The sequence below is a fragment of the Lissotriton vulgaris genome, chromosome 4_1 (genome assembly GCF_964263255.1).
Source record: "Lissotriton vulgaris chromosome 4_1, aLisVul1.2, whole genome shotgun sequence".
In the NCBI taxonomy this organism is placed as follows: Eukaryota; Metazoa; Chordata; class Amphibia; order Caudata; family Salamandridae; genus Lissotriton; species Lissotriton vulgaris.
The window spans coordinates 669743384-669763092 of record NC_141691.1 but is presented as its reverse complement, the minus strand read 5'-3'; positions in this window follow the sequence as shown (position 1 = coordinate 669763092).

Genomic DNA, 19709 nt, shown 5'->3' with positions numbered 1-19709 from the left:
GGTGACACTACAATATCTACAAATGCACACCTGGTGTGGAGAGCAACAGTGTTACTCTTCACATGGTCGCAACTGCAGTACGAGTAAGAATTGGCATGTAATGCCTGGTATTTCTGGTAAATAAGATGACCAGCCCGTGACAGGGATGCACAGGTGCCATGTAGTATGGCTGGGTGAGGCTGCCTATGCTGAAGCTACAGTGTCAGGCATATCATGGATAAGAAGAGGAGATGCAAGGGGCAAGGGGGCATATTATCAAGGGGGTTTATCTCCGCTTTTTTGGCTTTAAAAGCCAAGAAAGCAGAGATAAAATTATCTCCCTATTACCTAGCTGTCGCTAACACCAGTTAGCGACAGCTAGTAGGAGATAGCGACCATCTTGGGCCCCACTTTGCATGTCAGTGATATTTATCACTAATGACATGCAAAGTGGGCGTGCCAAGATGTTAGAGACTGGAAACAGTCGCTAACATCGCTATCTCCTATTACCAACTTTTGGAGATATTCGCGCTAAGCGCAAATATCTCCAAAAGCTAACACCTGCCCTGAGCAGTTCTTAGCCATGTTATCCAATGGGAGGTGGATAACATGGCTAAGAGCATTAGCTCGCAAATGCATGAATATCGCGGACTTTTCAGCGATATTTATGCATTGCGGCCGATTTTTATCGCATTTGCGATAAACCTTGGTAATAGCAAGGTTTATCTGCGATAAAAATCGCCGCAGCTCAGCGATAATTTTTTCACGCTAACCAAGCAATAGCGATAATTATCGCTATTGCTTGGTAATATGCCCCTAGATTCGGGGCTTGTTACTTTGGTGTGGGTCAGGTCTGCTAGATTTGCTAAGTTTTTTGTTGTCATTCTCATTTCACTGAAAGGTTTTAACTTATTCATTACTTGGTTCTGGAACACAAATATAATGACTGGTTTATCAAAAAGTAGTAAGTCTACACCAATAGAAGTATTTATTGAATGGGTACAAATTTAGTACTTTTTGGAATTCGCAAACATTCACAGTAGTAGGACTATAAAGCTGCACCATTCTCAATTTTCCAGACATTTTACTGGCAATTAGACACACAAAAGGTGATGGCATGAATGCTTGGAAATCGCCTAACCACATGCAATCCCTTGGCGTAGTATTCTAACTAGGCCTGGGCAAAATGTAAATTATGATGATGTAATTTCCAAATTTCATGTTTCTCTTGTTCCCCAAATTACCCAATTATGGCACTTCGTGTAATTATGTGCCATTCACTGTAAAAAATTACAACATATGGTGCACCACGAATGCAGGGGAACAGCAGAATGCTAGTGGATGTTTTTCACAGTGCTCTTTTCTTGTATAAATGCACCCTGACTCCAAAAATTGAGGCTAGTATGCACTTCACACTAAAAATAGAAGACATTTATGAATTTATGAATTTACATTTCATGCATTTAAGTACGATTTTGCTGTAGTTTCACATAATTACACAAAAGAAAATTCTGTGATTTTCACACACTTCTAATTTGCACCCATTCTTTTTCACCCACTGCGCCACGCTAGAGAGAGGTCCACCTAATGCAAATGAGTACTTATCCTGTTGCTCATGCCAGCATTCAATTCCAAACCCTGGTTATCTCACCCATCTATCATGGGCCCCATCGATTTTTCAGCTGGGAAATTTGAGAGTCATCCCCCACCCCGAATCCCACTGACTAAGCAAGCCCAGGGTAGATGCCTGAGACTCTTTCTTGATCACACAGGTATACCAGCTGCAGCAAAAAACTACTGAGCAAGTGCAATGAGCAGTAGAAAGGTGTGCGACTCAGAGTTTGTGGTGGTCCAGGGCAGAGTTGACTGTAAGTGGAGGCTCTAGCAGCAGCTGCAAGCCTAGGTAGACAGCGGGGAAGAGGATATGGCAGCAGCTATTAAACCCACTCTAGGGTGAAAATGCTGAGGGAGTGCAGCAGGCAGTATATGGGCAACAAGAAACTCAGTATATGAAGTTCTCGAGTGCTAATTCTAAGGCTCCATGCAGCAGCTAAAGGCAAGCGGAGCGCGGCGCGTCCAAAGTGCAGGCTCTGCATGGTGAAGAAATGGAGGAACATTTTCTTACCCAATGAAATAGTCAAGTTCCTTCCAATTGGTAAGTGCATAGTAGGAGTGATTTGGGTGAAACAATATTTAAAAAGATGCATTTCTTATGTGTATACGGACTAGTGATACAAGCTGTTTCTCTTTAAAAGATTTGCTTGTCGTTGTTTATAAAAATGGAAGTGTGTCATTCCTGTTCAGCCTAGTCCCTGAGTCTAAGATAAACAAGGTGGCCTATGAGATTGACATGCATGCTTCTTTGTGAAGAATAAGATTATGGGCCTGATTTAGATTTTAGCAGGACTCCTGTTGTTCTTCCGTGGTGGTGGCTTCAAGTACTTTACTGAGCTGACGGAGTCCCGCCCGCCATGTTTAGATGTGTGCTGAATGAACCACCATCCGCATTGACAGACTGTTTTCTGTTGAGTAAGGGGTGCACCTCTGTAGACACAGCGGACTACATCACTGGCTAACAGTGCTTCATCACCGTCAAGCCGGCAGGTTTGCGCCGAGCCAATTTAGATTTTCCCATTGTGCTGGCATGGTCCTAGCAGTGGTTACCTGATGGCGTGAGTCCCTGGTAGAGTGGAGACTGGTTAGTACCATTTTTATAACATGTCACTAAAAATAAAGGTTCTGTGTGGTTCAAAAATATATGAAAGTAGTGTATCATGCCCCTTTTTAGGTCGAGCCTAGCTATCGCGTAAGCGACCGCTATGCGAGAGATTTAGTAACGGGCACCAGAAAATGCTCCAAAAGACCTCTGGATTGTGGTTTATGGCCAGTGCATGTGAGGCATTCAAGCGCGAAGTTGGCATCTGGCATCGGACTTGAAAGCAGCAGACTGCTTTCGCCAGCGCGTGCTCGGCCTCACTTCCTGCTCCCCCTCTTGCAACAATTAACTTTCGTTATCGCTCACACCCCATATGCTCGTTCCCTCCCACCCTTCCTTTGTTGTCCGCTTTTCTTGTTATACACGAATTCAGCCAGTTTGTGCTGTCAGACGAATTCATAACAAATAAGCCTGTGGATTATTTTGATAAAATAAACAAACAATATCCCACAAGGTATTAATGTGTAGACAGTTAAGTATGTATGCCAAAGGCATTACTAGCAAGGAAAAAGAAGACTCAATTGTTTTTTTAGAAAGTGCTCATAGCATCATATATTTAAAGTATAAACAAGAAATACAGTTATAGCAGCACTGCATAGAAATAAATCAAAAAGCAACTCAAATTGTACTTGGTGCTCAGTGTGTACATGTGGCACAAGGTGGCGACGCAAGTGACAATAGTGCACAGCATAAACGGCACAAGTGGTGTAATTGAAATAATATTTACAGAGTGATGATCGAGAACAATGGCTCTAAATTATAATTCACTCAGATTAGGTACAATTTACAGATGACAATTAAAGTGAGCCACTGAGGGGGGTCGCGCCATTGATTGCGCTGTGTTGTCGACGACGTTTCGATCCGCTTTAATCGGGATCGTCCTCAGGACGGGGTTGCAGTGAATAAACGGTGCTGGGATCGTGCCCAATGCTGGCCTCAGAGTTTGAGTGGGGGTATATTTATCACAGAGGCAGGGTAGTACCAGTGTTCTATTTGCATCTGTTAATGGTTGAATAGAGCTAACAGGTGAAGAACGGGCATCGGCAATGGGAACTTGCTGGGCCGGTGGGTTCTGGTGTTAGAAATCCTCAGAGTCAATCATCGTGGTGTAAACACTGCTAGTAATTTGGCGGCGTGATGATGCTGAATGAAGCAGCGAGCCGTGCCAGGAGTCGATCCAGGTGCTCGTATAGCCGCTATATTACACAACAAAGCATAGCATAACATAACAATGCATAGCAAAACAAAACATAGCATAGTATAACAAAACATAGCATAGCATAACAAAACATAACAAAACATAGCAGAACAAAACATAGCATAACATAACAAAACATAGCATAACATAACAAAACAAAGCATAGCATAGCATAACAAAACATTGCATAACAAAACAGCAAAACACAACAAAACATAGCATAGCATAACAACACATAACAAAACATAGCATACATAACAAAACATAGCATAGCAAAGCATAGCATAGCATAACAAAACACAACAAAACATAGCATAGCATAACAAAACACAACATAGCATAGCATAACAAAACAAAGCTTAGCATAGCATAGCGTAACAAAACATAGCATAACAAAGCATAGCATAGCATAATAAAACACAACAAAACATAGCATAGCATAACACAACAAAACATAGCATAACAAAACAAAACACAGGATAGCAAAACTAAACATAGCGTAGCATAACAAAACAAAGCATAGGTAGCAAAACAAAACATAGGATAGCATAACAAAACATAGCATAACATAACAAAACATAGCATAACAAAACCCAACAACGCATAGCATAACAAAACATAGCATAGCTTCACAAAACACAACAAAACATAGCATAGCAAAACAAAACATATAATAGCATAGCAAAACATAGCATAGCATACCAAACACAACAAAACATATCATAGCATAACAAAACATAGCATAGCCAAACAAAGCATAGCATAATAAAACACAACAGAACATAGCATATCATAACAAAACATAGCATAGCATAACAAAGCATAGCATAGCAAAGCATAGCATGGCATAACAAAACATAGCATAGCATAACAAAACACAATATAGCATAGCATAACAAATCAAAACATAGGATACCAAAACATAGCATAACAAAACAAAACATACGATAGCAAAACAAAACATAGCATAGCATACAGCATCACTCAGCACCCCCACAGCATCACTCAGGGACACCACAACATCACTATGCGCTACCACAGCATGACTGATCGCCACATCATCACTCGTTCGCGTTCACAATATCACTCAGCGCCACTACAGCATCAATCTGTGCAACCATTCAACAACAACTGGTAAAAATATGTTCTCTCAATGTTTCAAGCTTTATTACAAATGTAACAAAAATATGTTAATATTTCACTTCTGTTCTTGGATTTTCATCCCAATAAAATACACTGAACATAATCTTCACAAAAGTTATTTACAAAAGTTTAAGCTATTGCCATTATAAATTACAATAACTTTTATTTAAGTATTAATTATTTAAAAAAATTAAAAGCCATTGTTTTTTGTAATATCAATACATGTAAGTCACGTAAATACAACACATATTGCATTACAAATGCTATAAGTGTCACATTTGCAAAAGTTATAACTATTGGCATTGTAAATGACAAAGCTATTAATTTCGCTATTTTCAAAAACAGAACAAAAATAAAAAATGTGTCATTTACAATACCAATAGCTCAAACTTTCCTAATGCGAGACCTAATTGGAAAAGCTTGTTGTACATATAGCATAGCATAGCAACATACGCACACTATTGAATGCATACCCACATCCACCACAAACACAAAACTCACAACCAACGCAAAAAAAATGTTTCAACACAGGTGTGTTCATTTTACAATGATAAGTTGTAAAATGAACACTAATGCATTACGGATAAGAATGACATTGCTTGTAAGGGCAATGTGAAAAACTGAAGTCTAAAGGAAATGTTGACACATGATTCATAGTAAGACATGTGTAAGAAACTTCCCTTTGATTCCAACGTCAACCAAGTTGATTAGCGTTGTGGTCAAGTTGTAGCAGCAAAGGACGGAACTGGATAATGGGGTTCAAGATGGAAACGGAAATGGAAAACAGAAAAAAGCATGCTTTTACCACATTTCTTTCGAACCCGCCAACTCAAGTATGGAGGTATCTGCACTACAATTGTCCCAATGGAAAGGTATTCCGTGATTAGGTGATCCTGGCTGGACTCCCTCCGACAGCCGCTTTGCCTATGGTGCTGTTGATGCGGGAGGGAAATCCTGGTGCAGAGCCAGGGATGAAATTACAACAGCAGCAATATATTATATGCTCAATGAGATACATCTAAGTGCATTGATATTCTGAATGGATTAAGATTGGAATGCTACCGTGGATGTGCAATAGAAAACCCCACACATAAATATTTACCCAAAGCAGTCAAGGCCAACAAGGTTTGTGGAGGTAAAAACAGAGGAGGAAAGAGTTCACACTGGTGACTATTCAAGGAAATGCAATCACCCCTGCTTTTCTATGATGAAATACATGATTCTGCATGCTCATCCAAGGAATATGTGGATTACAGATGGAGGGGGACAGTGACTGCTAACATCACAACATCAATACATCTATTTGGCAAAGAAAAAAGTGCACACCTTCGAAAACCAAGATTGCTCACCCTCTGGTAGCTTGGGGCAGAGCAGGTAGGCTTATCTAAAGAGGCAATGTGTAAAGTATTTGTGCAACACACACAAACACACAGAGTAACACAATGAATACACCACAAAGGACTCCACATAGTTTATCAAAAATAGATTTGTATTATCAGTAAATCAAGACCAAAATGATAACAATCTGATAAGTACTCTTCAAGTTATTCTGTTTCAAAGTATCACATTAAATGCAAGATTAAGTCAATCTGGTCAATACTGTGCTAGCAGAACTTAATATCAAGTGGTGACTGATGTGTACTATTTCCTCGTTGTTCCGAGAAAAACAGTGCTTAATGCAGCACTCAGGATATGGTTTTGAATGGGCCCCTTGAGACCGGGTAAGTCCAACAAAGACAAGTTACCTGTGAGGACACAGGTTAGTGTCTGGGACCTCGGGAACCCGGCTGCAGTTGTGGGGGACAGGCGGGCTGTGTGGGACTGTCCTCGATTGGTTCAGGCAGTCGCAGTGGCTTTCCTCTGGATTCACAGCGCCCACAGGCAGAGTAGGAAGCACCATGTGAATATAGGATCGATGACCCTTCTGCCTTTGGTCACGCCCCTGGTCACCAGGGCAATGCGTCACGATGGAGGCACACTGGAAGGCACTGCATTTGGTGTTGAAATCGGCACACACAGCTGCTGGAAGTTGCAGTGCGAGTCGGACAGACTGATTCTGGGAAAAATAAAAGCAGCATTTTCCACACTCAAGCATGGCACTAGTCGATGAATAAAGTAAGCCAGCGACCCAGCACGCTCCGCTTCTTCTCAGAGCATAGCCACCGGACTCACAGCAGCGCTGACATCTTTGATGAACCAGAGTCTTCAATGATCAGGGCTGTTAGAAATGGAATTCCTGGTGGGCTTAGGTAAGGACCCAGGCTAGGCAAGGACCACCCTTTAGTAAGGGTAAGCTTGATACAACCTAAAATATAACCTATGCTCATACCACCACTATAGTAAGGGTAAGCTTGATACACCCAAAAAGGCAACCCATGCTCACACTCTGGTAACTTGGCACAAATCAGTCAGGCTTATTTAAAGAGGTAATGTGTAAAGTATCTGCGCACTCACACAGTAACACTACAAAAGGCTACACACAGGTTTCGAAAAATAGATTATTAGATTATAAACTTATAAGACCAACATTACAAAAATCCAATAAGAGGTTGAGATATTGAATTTTAAAAGAATAAATGCAGTAAAGCTCTTAGAACATTTTGGAAAAATCGGGGACCCCTACTCCTAATGAATTCACTACTTGTAGGGACTGAGGTAAACTAATTTTAGAAAAAGCACAGTAGTGAACGCAATTACAAAACCTAAAACCCAGGAAACATACACAAATTAATACATTAAATGTTATGACATGTACACAGTATTAATGAAAACCAAACATGTTGTTTGCATACAAAATAGTATTTATAGTTTATTTATATTATTTTCTTCATTTTTGTTTGGAATTTCTTTTATAAAAATACATATAATCAATATAAAGTACAGTGCCGTATAATTTATGTTTCAAATAAGACAATGTAAAGACAAGTAAAGAACAACATAGAAAAACGAAAAAGGGGGGTCACAAATGACTAAGTTGTAAATGGGGCTAGTGGAGTAAGCAAAGCGGTGGATGGAGACTCGACGCGCGTTTCGGCTTTGCCTTCTTCAGGAGTACGTCATTTGCAATAGGACAAAGAAATACATAAAAGTGATGGTTAGAACAATAGTTGTTAAAGGTTATAACGTGGTTTTGATCAGGGTGCTTTTCGCCAAGGGGGCCAGTACAGTAATACCCGGTTAATTAGTCGACATCGTGTGGCGGTATATTCTTTGGGTATGTGTCTTGTATTATTCGATTAGGCGACGTATTCTTTTGATGGCGATTAGGCAGTATTGAAAAAAGCCTTATTATTTGGCAGCTATTAAGCAGAATATGTAGTTGATCCAAAACTTGACAGGATTCTCTGGTAGTTCAATAGACCCGGGACGCTGACAGATCTTATAGTATGGCAGCTATTGAGTAGTCTATATAGTTGATACAAAACTTGAAAGGATTCCCTGGCAGACCTCTAGACCCGGGACGCTGATAGACCTTGATAATGTCTGTCGTAGTAGTATTAACCGGGGTTCTGAAGGGGGGAGTACGTCGCCCACGATGAAAGGAGCTCTTAGAAGCAAGTTGCGCTAATAGGTTACTTGAGGTCATGGGGAACCGGTGCAGATCCACTGTTCAGGCCGACTGCTATCAAGGGCAGGCCAGCTATTGGACTCAGACAGGTCTGGCTAATAAAGTACCTTGGATGGAGCAAAGTGGCAATGTCGAAAACTCAAAGTGAGGAGGTGCCACATTGTCATCGAGGCGAGCATTGGCGCTGATCTGCACATCGAAGGAAGCTTTGGTGTTGACCCCTTTGCGATGCAGGTACTGCGTTGATGTTGAGCTGCACTTTCCATCTGTGTCACACCATGCAGTCAGTCGAAGCGATCATGCACTGGCGTTGAAGGGCAATGTGCCATTTCTGAACAGCCCAAACTCGTCACTGCATAGATTTTGTAGCAAAACAGCTGTAGCACCTGCTTCTGAGGCCCAGAACTGGAGAGAACACCACAGGCAAGGGCAGGACTCACAGACAGCAGAGTCCAGCAGCCCTAGTAGAATTGCAGCAAGTCTTTTGTTTCCCTAAGACTTCAAAAAACATGAGACAAGCCAGTAAGCCCTTGGAGATCACTTTAGAGGGAAGGCAGAGCTAAGCTTTCTAAAAGTGCTGCAGCAACAAATGATGGACAGAATGTTGAATGAATGAAACATTCAACCCCAGTCAAGAGATCTGAGTTAAATCCATTGTTCTTTTGCTCACTATGCCATCCCAGTTTGGACGCAGCCATATGCAAATCAGTCTTGACCCTACTCCTAATGGGAAAAGTCTAGCCCGAACTGTCAAGCCGGGTCCTCCCTGGCCTGGAAATAAGCCTCATGGGACCAGTTTCAGGGTATCTCCCCTCATCAGCCACGCTAGCGTGAATCCAGTAGTACAGCGAGCAAGGGACCCTCGTCTGGGCATACTCTTCCCACTTAGGATGAAAAGTGCTGCAGCAACAAATGGACGGAATGCTGAATGAATCAAACATTCACCCCCAGTCAAGCGATTCAAGAGATCTGGGTTAAATCTATCATTCTATTACTCACTATGCCATTCCAGTTTGGACCCAGCCATATGCAAATCAGTCTAAACCCTGTTCCTCACGAGAACAGTCCAGTCCGATCTGCCAAGCCACGTCCTCACTGGACCGGAAACAAGCATCTGGCATTTCTGAAATAGTAAAGTTAAATCCAACCTCACCAGTAAGTATGATACATCAATACCATTCCAAACATATGAGACATCAAAAAGCTACTCCACTCTGATCAAGAATTATCACTTTAAAAGGTGTAAGGGGATTCCCAATGCTAACCTATGAGAGAGGGAGGCCTCACAGTAGGGAAAACGAAATAGGCTGTTTGTCACTACCAGGGCATTCAAACCACAAAACCGTTCATGTCCTACCTTTTATTTACATAGCACCGTGCCCTTAGAGCTACCTAAGGCCTACCTTAGGGGTGACATATGTAATAAAAGGGGAGTTTAAGGCTTGGCAAGTCGTTTTAAATGCCAAGTTAAAGTGACATTAAACTGCACACACAGACACTGCAGTGGCAGGCCTGGGACAGGTTTGAAAGGCTACTTCTGTGGGTGACACAATCAGTGATGCAGCCTACTAGCAACATTTAACTTACAGCTCTGGGTATTGTAATTACACTTTACAAGGGAATTATGAATAAATTAAATAGGTAAATCATGTATACATCAATTACAGACATGTTTAGGAAAGCAGCATGTGCACTTTATTAGTCCGGATTAGCAGTGGTAAAGTGCTCAGACTCCTATGGCCAACAAAAACAAGGTCAGAAAAAGAGAAGGCGGTAAGCAAAAAGGTTTGAGGTAACCTTGCACAAAGGGAATTTCCAACAAAAGGCTGGTGATGAAACAAGCAATGACAAAAACCATTGTGAGCCACACATACTGTTAGCTTGCCAGCTCTTATTAACAGCACAAGTGACATGAATTTTCTTAAATGGGCCAACTCTCATCTTGGGTACAGGCCAGACCCGGAAGGAACGTATGAAGTTGTAGACCTAAATTTTGCGCCAGCATTAAAATTAAATGCTCTTGTGAAAGGAAACTTGGCAAGTACGAGACACACTTGCAAGACGCTCCGATGACTGAAAACTGTGGCTTCCCAGGAACGCAGACATTGTTTGGCGCAGGCAAATTTGTGGACCATGGTAATAAGTAGCACACCTGGCCTAGGGCTATTCGCGGGTCTACATTATGATTTTGAATTCACAAAAGCGCTGCTACACGCCCAGGTTTGCAATCACAATTGTGACGTTTTATTTGACATTCGTAGTAGCCAGTGATTAATTTGAGCCAGTGGTTTCCGGTGCTCAGCTCCAACACTTAATTGACAGCACCGGCACCAGTCTGCCACAATGCGCGTTGTTTACCATATTTAGAGTGAGCAAACCAACAGTTGTTTACGAATTCACTATTCGTTAAAATGACTAATACCTTGCTAATCATATAGCTTTGGGGGCCTGGAATAGTCTGAACTGTCACACTTGTAGGGTATGATGGTTAGTAACTGGGTTGGTACTGTCATTGATAGCACTAGCAGAGACAAATTAAGCACTGGTGTAGCCGAAATGAAGACACACTGTGGGTAGGGAAATGAAAAGATTTTTGCTCTGTGCACTGTCCCAGGATGCATGTTCTGCTGCCTGTTGTCCGCCCCCACTCTGAATAAACAGGCAGAGCGGCACATTACTCTACAGGAAATTGTGTTGCGCAGTATGAAATTGGAATATTTTATGCTCGCCAATGTTTGGTTACTCCCGAAAGGAGTTGGCCCTGACATCAAGCGCTTTATATCAGCTTTCAAGACATTTATTATTTTTCATTTTAGAGTTAATCTGCTGGGTCACTGGAGCGGAATGACAGAGCACACCTGTGATCAAAGGAGCAGGTAAGTGAAAGAGCCATCCCCGCCGTCGGAATGTCTCTCGCCCTGACCCCGCCACACAGAGGGCCTCGGTTCCTGTTCAATCATTAACCGCTTCACGGTGATTCCCCGAACAAAGACGCCATTGAGGACGAGCGAGCACCAAGGGGAGGTGGAACTTTTTTTTAGCTGATGCATATGATCGCTCCTGTTTCCTGGTGGCGGCCTCTCACACTGTGATGCGCCTGCTTTTCACTTCACGTCAGACCGCAGGAGAGAAGAGATAAGTTGATACCAGATCTGGGCCTCTGTCGTGGTAAATAAACTTAGAGCTTCATTCACTAACACAAATTTGCTAAAAGGTGTGACCTAACTCTTGTCTCACTCTTGAATTAGATTATTATTGAATTCTACTAGGAAGCCAGGTGGGTCAGGAGTACCTCAAAAGTAAGTGGCAGCAACATCTCTTAAAATCAGTCCTGAGGTCCCGAGGACCATAGATGCAGGGCCTTCTAAGCTGCAATATCAACCAAAAATGGATGGGACATCACGGATGGGGCCAGATGCGACCCACGGCTCAGCTAGAGGTAACTGGAAGCCGCGAGCCACACGCGAATGTTTCCACAAATGAAATGTGGAAATGCAAGTGCCATTTACACATTTTGATTGTGGCTGGCCATGATGACACTGTTAGCTTCTCCTCTGCTGCACCCTTGGGGACTTTGAGAATGACGTGATAGTGGGCGGAGGAAATGGTGCAAAGGTGCTGATAATCTAGTTAACATGAGGGATGGAAATATAAGGGCAAAAATGGATAAAGGGGGATAAAGGTATAGGGTAAGAGAGAAATAGTTGCTTAGGAAGGAAGAGAGAAAGACAGTGAGAGAAGAAGATATAGAGATAAAGAAGGAAGAAAATGAGGGAGTGAAGAGAGGGACACATTATTGCATTATATATTTGGATTCAATCACAGAAGCAGCAAAATGCCAGATAGGCGGCACACTATGCTAAGCACAGATTTTTAGCTTATGTATTTTAAGTCACGCCCTTTACTGCAACAGACACACCCCTTTGGGAGACCCCCCAGTGTTTTCATCCCACTTAAAGCCCTGCCCACCTCTAATATCAAGGCACAAGTTGTTGCTGCTTTGGTTGTCTTCACATCTGCCGAGGGTTTGACCCTCCTCCTCTGCAGAATATTTTTTAAACAAAAGGCGCCATTAATTTATTTGAGCATTTCTTCTAATCCCAAACATTTCCGCATGCATAAAAGCATATGATATAAGATGCTTAAAAAAATTCATGAGCAAAGAAATAAATTCACATTTTGCAAATTTGGTAAGGCACAAATGGGCAGGATACCCATTGATAAGTACTTATTACCGGTTTTATATTTCCAGTTTACAAATGTTTGTATGCACGTGTGACCGTATTGTACGTTGTGCTCCAGGGGCGCAATAGGTGTATGCACCCATTTTGTGCGCTCCTGGGGCACAATGGCATTACAGAAGGCGCTGCAGAAGCTTGTGCGTGTCCTTTTGCAATACTGATAGTGCTGACTTAGATGAAACACCAGTGCTTTTATGAGAGAGTCATTCCTTAATTTGCATGGGGATCTAGCCCCAGGCAAATGAGGGAATCTCTAAGTCTCTTGGCATGAAGCATATTATAGACTCGGGCAGAATCAAACAGGCCCTTGATAGAGCGGAGGGGTGAACCCACTACTTTTACCAAATACTCACCTGGGCCCATAAACACATTTATCATTTACTCTTGAGCAGGTTACCTCTACACTCTACCATCTTTGGCGTAGTTTCCCCGTATCTTTTTGCCTCTACCTCCTGTATTTTTGATGCTGTGCTGGATTTCGTTTTTGCTGGTTTAGATGCTTTGGGCACTTTGCGAGTGCTGTTCAGTGTCAAAGTGCAAGTGCTCCCTGTGCACATTGTTTTTTTTTTTCCCCAAAAATTTATTATTCTGTTAAAGCACAGTACACAATAATATACAATCTATTCAAAAAAAAGAAAAAAAAACAACAAAAAAGGAAACCAATACATACACAGCCTATGAAATTCACAGTTTAGAGGCAGTTAACCAAAGATATCAAAGAACATAGAACATAAAGCGTTTCCTCGAATTCCCGTCCAGTTTTTTTTGTTCTCCAGCTGTAACCTATCCCTCCTGCCTTTCCTTGCATAGATTGGCTTTTCCATGTTATATGAGGACAATAAGTTAGCCAGCCATACTTGTAGTGAAGGGGGGTTAGGGTCTAGCCAGGCCCTAGCAATACACAATCTATATACTGCCATAGCCAAAAAAACTAACTCTTGGTACCCTTCCCCTTCTTCTGGTATTATTCCTAGAAGTATATGCACTGGCTTAAGTTTCAGCTTAATCTTCAATAAAGTCTCTAGGAAATGTTCCAAATTTCGTAACAATGTGTGTAGCTGTGGACATAGCGCGAACATGTGTATTATGTCCGCATCTCCTGAATTACAACGCGGACAGGTTGTACCCTCCCTCCCTCCCCATTTTGCTATCCTTGCCGGTGTGTAGTAGAGGGAATATATAGTTTTGTAATGCTGCGACTGTAGAGATGCCGAGCAAAGAGCTGTGCGCCCTAAGTCCAAAGAATCCTGGAACCACCCTGGTTCCCCTTTTAACTTTTCTGCCCACTTCTCACTATATTTATCCAAGTCATCCTGCATACCACACACAAAGCTGGCGTATAGGCTTCTTATTGAGCAATCCCCCCCTACTCTTATTTTTTCCATTATCTCTACCTTATTGTATCCAACCAGCCCACCTTGCTTATTTCCCAAAAAACTCCTAATTTGTAAATACTTAAAAAAATCCTTATTGTTCAGTCCAAACTTAGTGCTCAACTCCAAAATTAACCCTGTGTACATTGTTAATGAGATTGGTTATCTATAATTGGCATATTTGTGCCACCAAGAAGTCCCTAGTAAAGTGCACTGAGTGTGCCAGGGCTGGTGATAACAAATGCTACTAGTGGGCCTGCAGCACTGACAATGCCACCCACATGAGTAGCCCTAAAATGGTATCTCAGGCCTGCCACCGCTGTGCCTGTGTGCAGTCTGTGAACTGCCATGTCCTCCTGGTCAGTGTCCCCACTGGCCAGGCCAAATCCTTCCCTTTCTGTACACATTGGTCACCCCTATGGAAGTCCCAAGGTACCCCTTTGGGCAGGGTGCAGTGTATGTGAAAGGTAGAGCATGTACTTGTGCATGTGACATGCTCTGGTAGTGAATTACAGCCATTTTCGTTTTTCACTATTGTAAGGCTATCTTGCCCCATAGGCTATCATGGGGGATGCTGGCCACAGTGGCTACCAGCATATCTTCTCATGGGAGGAAGATAGGACATAAAAGTCTGGTATCCCTGAACTCAGAATTTAATAACACATCTTTTAGGAAAGGTTGTTTTTAAATCCTGTTCTCTTGTCTGACCTTTCTGTGTTTGTGAATTGACTGTCTGGTTTGAGAGTGACAGAGGCTGGGAGCCCCCAGGAGGCTAGCTGAGTGAGCCATAGGCTGAATGACTGCATCTTCATCTTGGGTGGTGGGAGGGGATAGCACCTTAGCCTGAATACGGCTGTGCCTGCCTTCCACAATGCTGGCTCCACCTCCTTCTGGGCGGCTGACGACCCTGCCCCTCTCCCTGAAAGGAAAGGAGAGGTCAGGAAAACAAAGTGCTCAAGGAACACCCAGAACTGGTTCAGACCGGGCTCAGAGCCCTCCTACACAAAGGGAACAAAGACTTTTAGGGGTATAAGTACAGGGCCCCTGACTACAGAAAATTAGATCATCCTGGAATGAAGAAGAAACCTCTGCCAAGGAGAAAGCTGAAACTGAAGAAGGAAGACTGTCCTGCTGTTGCTCTGCTGGACTGACCTGCTGTTGCTTTGCTGCCAAGGAGAGGGGAAGGACTTTGCTTTTGGTACTGTGTCCCCTTGCTTGAAGGAATCTCCAAGGGCCTGAGAAGAGCTGGCTCCCTGTTAAGAAGTCTCAGGAACAAAAGGACTTCACCCCCAGCTTCCCTGAACTCTGCTGAGAGAGTTCTGTCCTTCCTAGAGTGCTTGAGCCAGTTGTGGTGCCTCTGGAAGTTGTACCTGTGTTGGGAAGCTGGAAACCAAGATTTTAAAGAAATCCTGCAAGTTTTTTCGCATCTCTCGCTTGCGGAGCGCATCCCCGACAGTGCAAGGAAATTCCCACCGCTACGAAGGCCGAGATCGTCGCAGCGCCTGTTGCCGCTGCCAGAGTCATCACATCCTTTGTTTGCGGGATGCACCAGACCGGTGCGGGAAGATTTCCATCGCTGCGAGTGTCGGCGCAGAGCCTGTCGTCACTGGGTGAGATCATCGCACCGCTTGCTTGCGGACTGCATCACGTCGCTGCGAGTGTCGTCGCAGAGCCATCGCATCGAGGAGCTGCGAGAGAAAGATCACCGCTGGTCCCTGCCTCGTCGCCCCGGAGATCGCCACAATTCCAAAGATCATCGCATCGTGCCTTTGCAAGCTTCTTTCACCACGGAACCTCCGCACCGGAATCCATACAAGATCGCATCCCTCCCCATACAGACCGGAGACACCGCATCACGCCCGCTACATCTAGCGCGGCTGTTGCATCTCCTCCCCAAGGTCTCAGGAGTGACGCATTGCTTGTTTTCCACCGCACCAGCTTCTGTTTTGGAACTTTGTCGCATTTAAAGGTACTGTTGGCTAAACGTGAAGCAACTGTGAACTTTTCACGCAACCGTGGATTATTTTATCACAACTTCAAGAACTCTTTTGCACCCATATTCTTCACCTGTGTATGTTGGATTTTTGTCATTTTGGTCTTGTGTAGTTTAGATTAAATACCTTTATTTTTCTAAACTGTTGTGGAGTCAGTTTGTGGTCTTTTCACTGTGTTACAGTGAGTGTCGGTACAAATACTTTAAACATTGCCTTCGATAAGCCTTGCCTACTCGTGCCAAGCTACCCAGAAGGTGAGCAGAGGTTCTCTAAGAGGGTTTCCTCCTTACCCTGACTAGAAGCAAGGGTCCCTATTTGGACAGTGGTACCTACCTCTGCCAACTAGAGTGTCCCAGTTCTAACAGGTCCTATACAATAGACTTACCAATCCTTGTCAATAGTACCTAGGGATCTAAGGGATCAAGGGATGTTAGAATAATAGGTGTAATAATAAAAATGTCATTTATTATTTACTTACAAATAACCACAGACTCAGGAGAAGATTAACCTTTTATCTATGTAAGTTCTCAAATGTTACAGTCCATACACTATTGACCAAGATTCTTTCAATAATGAGAATGATAATAAGAACAATAATATGCAAAGCAAATATAGAACTTAATTTTGGCATTTAAACAGAGAAAGGGGAGAGAAAATGAAGACATACAGTAACAATACCCACATTTAATATTTACCTAGAATGGAGTGGAGACCAACTCTGGCCACGGGCTGGGATAAAGGACAGAATCCCCGGAAATGCAGGTGCAAGCAAAGATAGAACAGGTGCCGACCAGAATCAGGACAGGTACGGACCAAATTGGATCAGGACAGGACCACCTCAGGCTAGAACCGGCACCAGCAGCTAAAGGGTAAACGCCTGCATTGGACCCGCTCTGCAATTAACAGTTGAACCCTGATTGGATCAGCAAATTCTCGGACAGAGTGTTCTGCCAGTATCCCAACTCCCGAACCCCGATTGGGTTATCGAAACTTCTGACAGAGTGTTCCGCCTGCACCACTGCTTTCGATCACCTATTGAGCGTGTCGGGTCAGTGACAGGTCAGCTATCCGGACAAGTCAACTAGCTAATCCTACTCTAGTTATACTATTTTCCAGGGCAGTGTACCACCCCCCAAAAGTTGCAAATGTAAGGATCCCCCAATTTTGATTGGACAAAAGACGAGGAGAGGTCATCACACCATACCAGAATAAAACTTTTCTCTTAAATATTGAAATTAGCGTTCCCGCCCATCAATTTATTTTCCCATGCACGTTTATTCCACCCAACAATGAATGTTCGATTAACAAAATACAATGTTCACAATATTGGCTTCCTTTCCGAAGGGTCAGGAGGTGAGTTTCCCAGGCGCATCTCAGTCAAGACTGTCCCTGGCATTCATTCAATGCCATGACTTGAGTGTTTCTGGATTCTGCTGCGCATGTGCGATGTGGGTTTCAAAATGGAGTTACAGATACATCTCAGGACCAAACACGAGCTAGTAGCAAGGTAGAAAAGAAACAGTTTTAGAACAAAGAATAAATGAATGTTCTGTATACCACTTATCTCTACTCTATTCCCATCATTTTATTTGAACTATTGCGTTCAGGGTTTAGGCAAAACAAACAGCTTAGCAAAAGCAGCGGTGCAAGCTTCAAACATGCAGTAACATAAAGCTGCCATCTTAGTTCTAGTGCACAGAAGCAAAAGTTTCCCTCCAAGCAAGGTAGTACGTCATGTCTCGTGAGTATGACAGACGCATGCGCAGCCATTTTAATGCAAGCAGATTATGGTTAGTAAAAACACATCGACAAGCTTCCCCTAGATGCTAATAACGTTGTGTGATACAATTATTAGTACACAAAACATGTTTATTATTACATTAATAGTTATTTCGAGAGTCCGAGCAAGTCACTCTACGTGTGAAACCTTGCTCCATCAATCACCTCTTTGATGATATTTTATATCATCACCAATTAATGAAACAGATGCCAACTTTCACAGTTTTCCCAACTCAATCTCTTCAAACTTTCTATTTGGTTTCTTTTCATTGTTCATGTGAACGTTTTTTACTTTCTTGCATAAATTACCATTCAACTCTTCAAGTTCTATTTCTTCAATTTTTCTTTTCTTTCCTTTCTTATTTACTGCATATGTCTTTTTGTTTCTGCAGCATTTACACCAAAGCATTACTGCTAAGATCAGCAAGGCTACTCCCGATATTGGCATCAGTATTCTACCTACTATACTTTTTCCTATGTTAGAAAACCAACTACCTATAGATGAGAGACCATCTGTTAGCCTCTTCCATGCACTATCAACCTCCAATGGTTTGAGATCTGTTTCCAAATGTGTAATATTCTTTACATACCATTTGATTTCAATACTTTTGTCTGGTATGTAAGTGCAACAATGTTGCGCTTTCAAAATTCTGCAGACTCTGCCCTCTTTTGCTAATAATGTATCAAGAGCAAGTCGATTTTGTAAAACCATTGATCTGACCGCAACCAACTCGGTATTGATCATCAAGAATCCTCCAGCAGTGTCAGTCGATAAGCGATCCACCACTGTTGACAATTTGGAAATTCTTTGCGTATTCAGAACCACTCCCACTGAAGGTATCAATGCAATAAATATATCACCTACAATTTCAGAAAAACTAGCTCTTTTACTACGTGTTAGTCCAATAATCTCTTCATTGCTTCCAGTGTTTTTATTTACATGATATATCTTTGGGAATACTATTCCAAAATAAAAGCTCCCATACCAATGATCTGGTAACTTGTAAAATGCCCTGTTTCCACATATAAAATAAATTCCAGGAAATGCAGGTTCAGATCCATCTTTGAAATCCCAACCCCCAATTACCTTATAATTGTGTTCACATTCACTGGAACCAATGAATACATTGTTATAATAACTTGTGCTTTCCCTATGGAGACAGAGTTTCCCTTTCTTTTCAAAATCCAGCATCATAGCAGCGTGAGTTTGCCATTTGAGGTGAACCCTATATTTTCAGGCCATTTAGGGATTTTATGGTCTTGTCTTTTGCCTTTCTTTGGAAATTCTCAATCATGTTTAAAAATATTTTTTCTTTTTCATACAATAAGCATGTTAGATTATTCTTGTGTGCTTCCGCTATATCTATTGTACCTATTGTTAGGAAATATTCCCCCATATAACATGTTACATCACTCTTAGTATGTACAGGAATCAGATTACTACGTATAGGAAGTTCGGAAATATCACGTCTGAGTTAGAATAGTAATACCGTAAGGGTCCTTTCTTACAAAATAAGATAGCTAAAATACTACATGAAATGCCATAGGTCGGGGGCAAATGGTGGTAAGTCACACCTTCTGCAACAGATGTGGGTAATTTCATACAAACATAGCAATCACTTTCCATAGCTTCTACATAGTGTACTAATAGGTTAGCAAATACATTTAAGTGAGTTCTATTCCTAATTCTATTATAATGTAATCCTTCCTCATCTGAT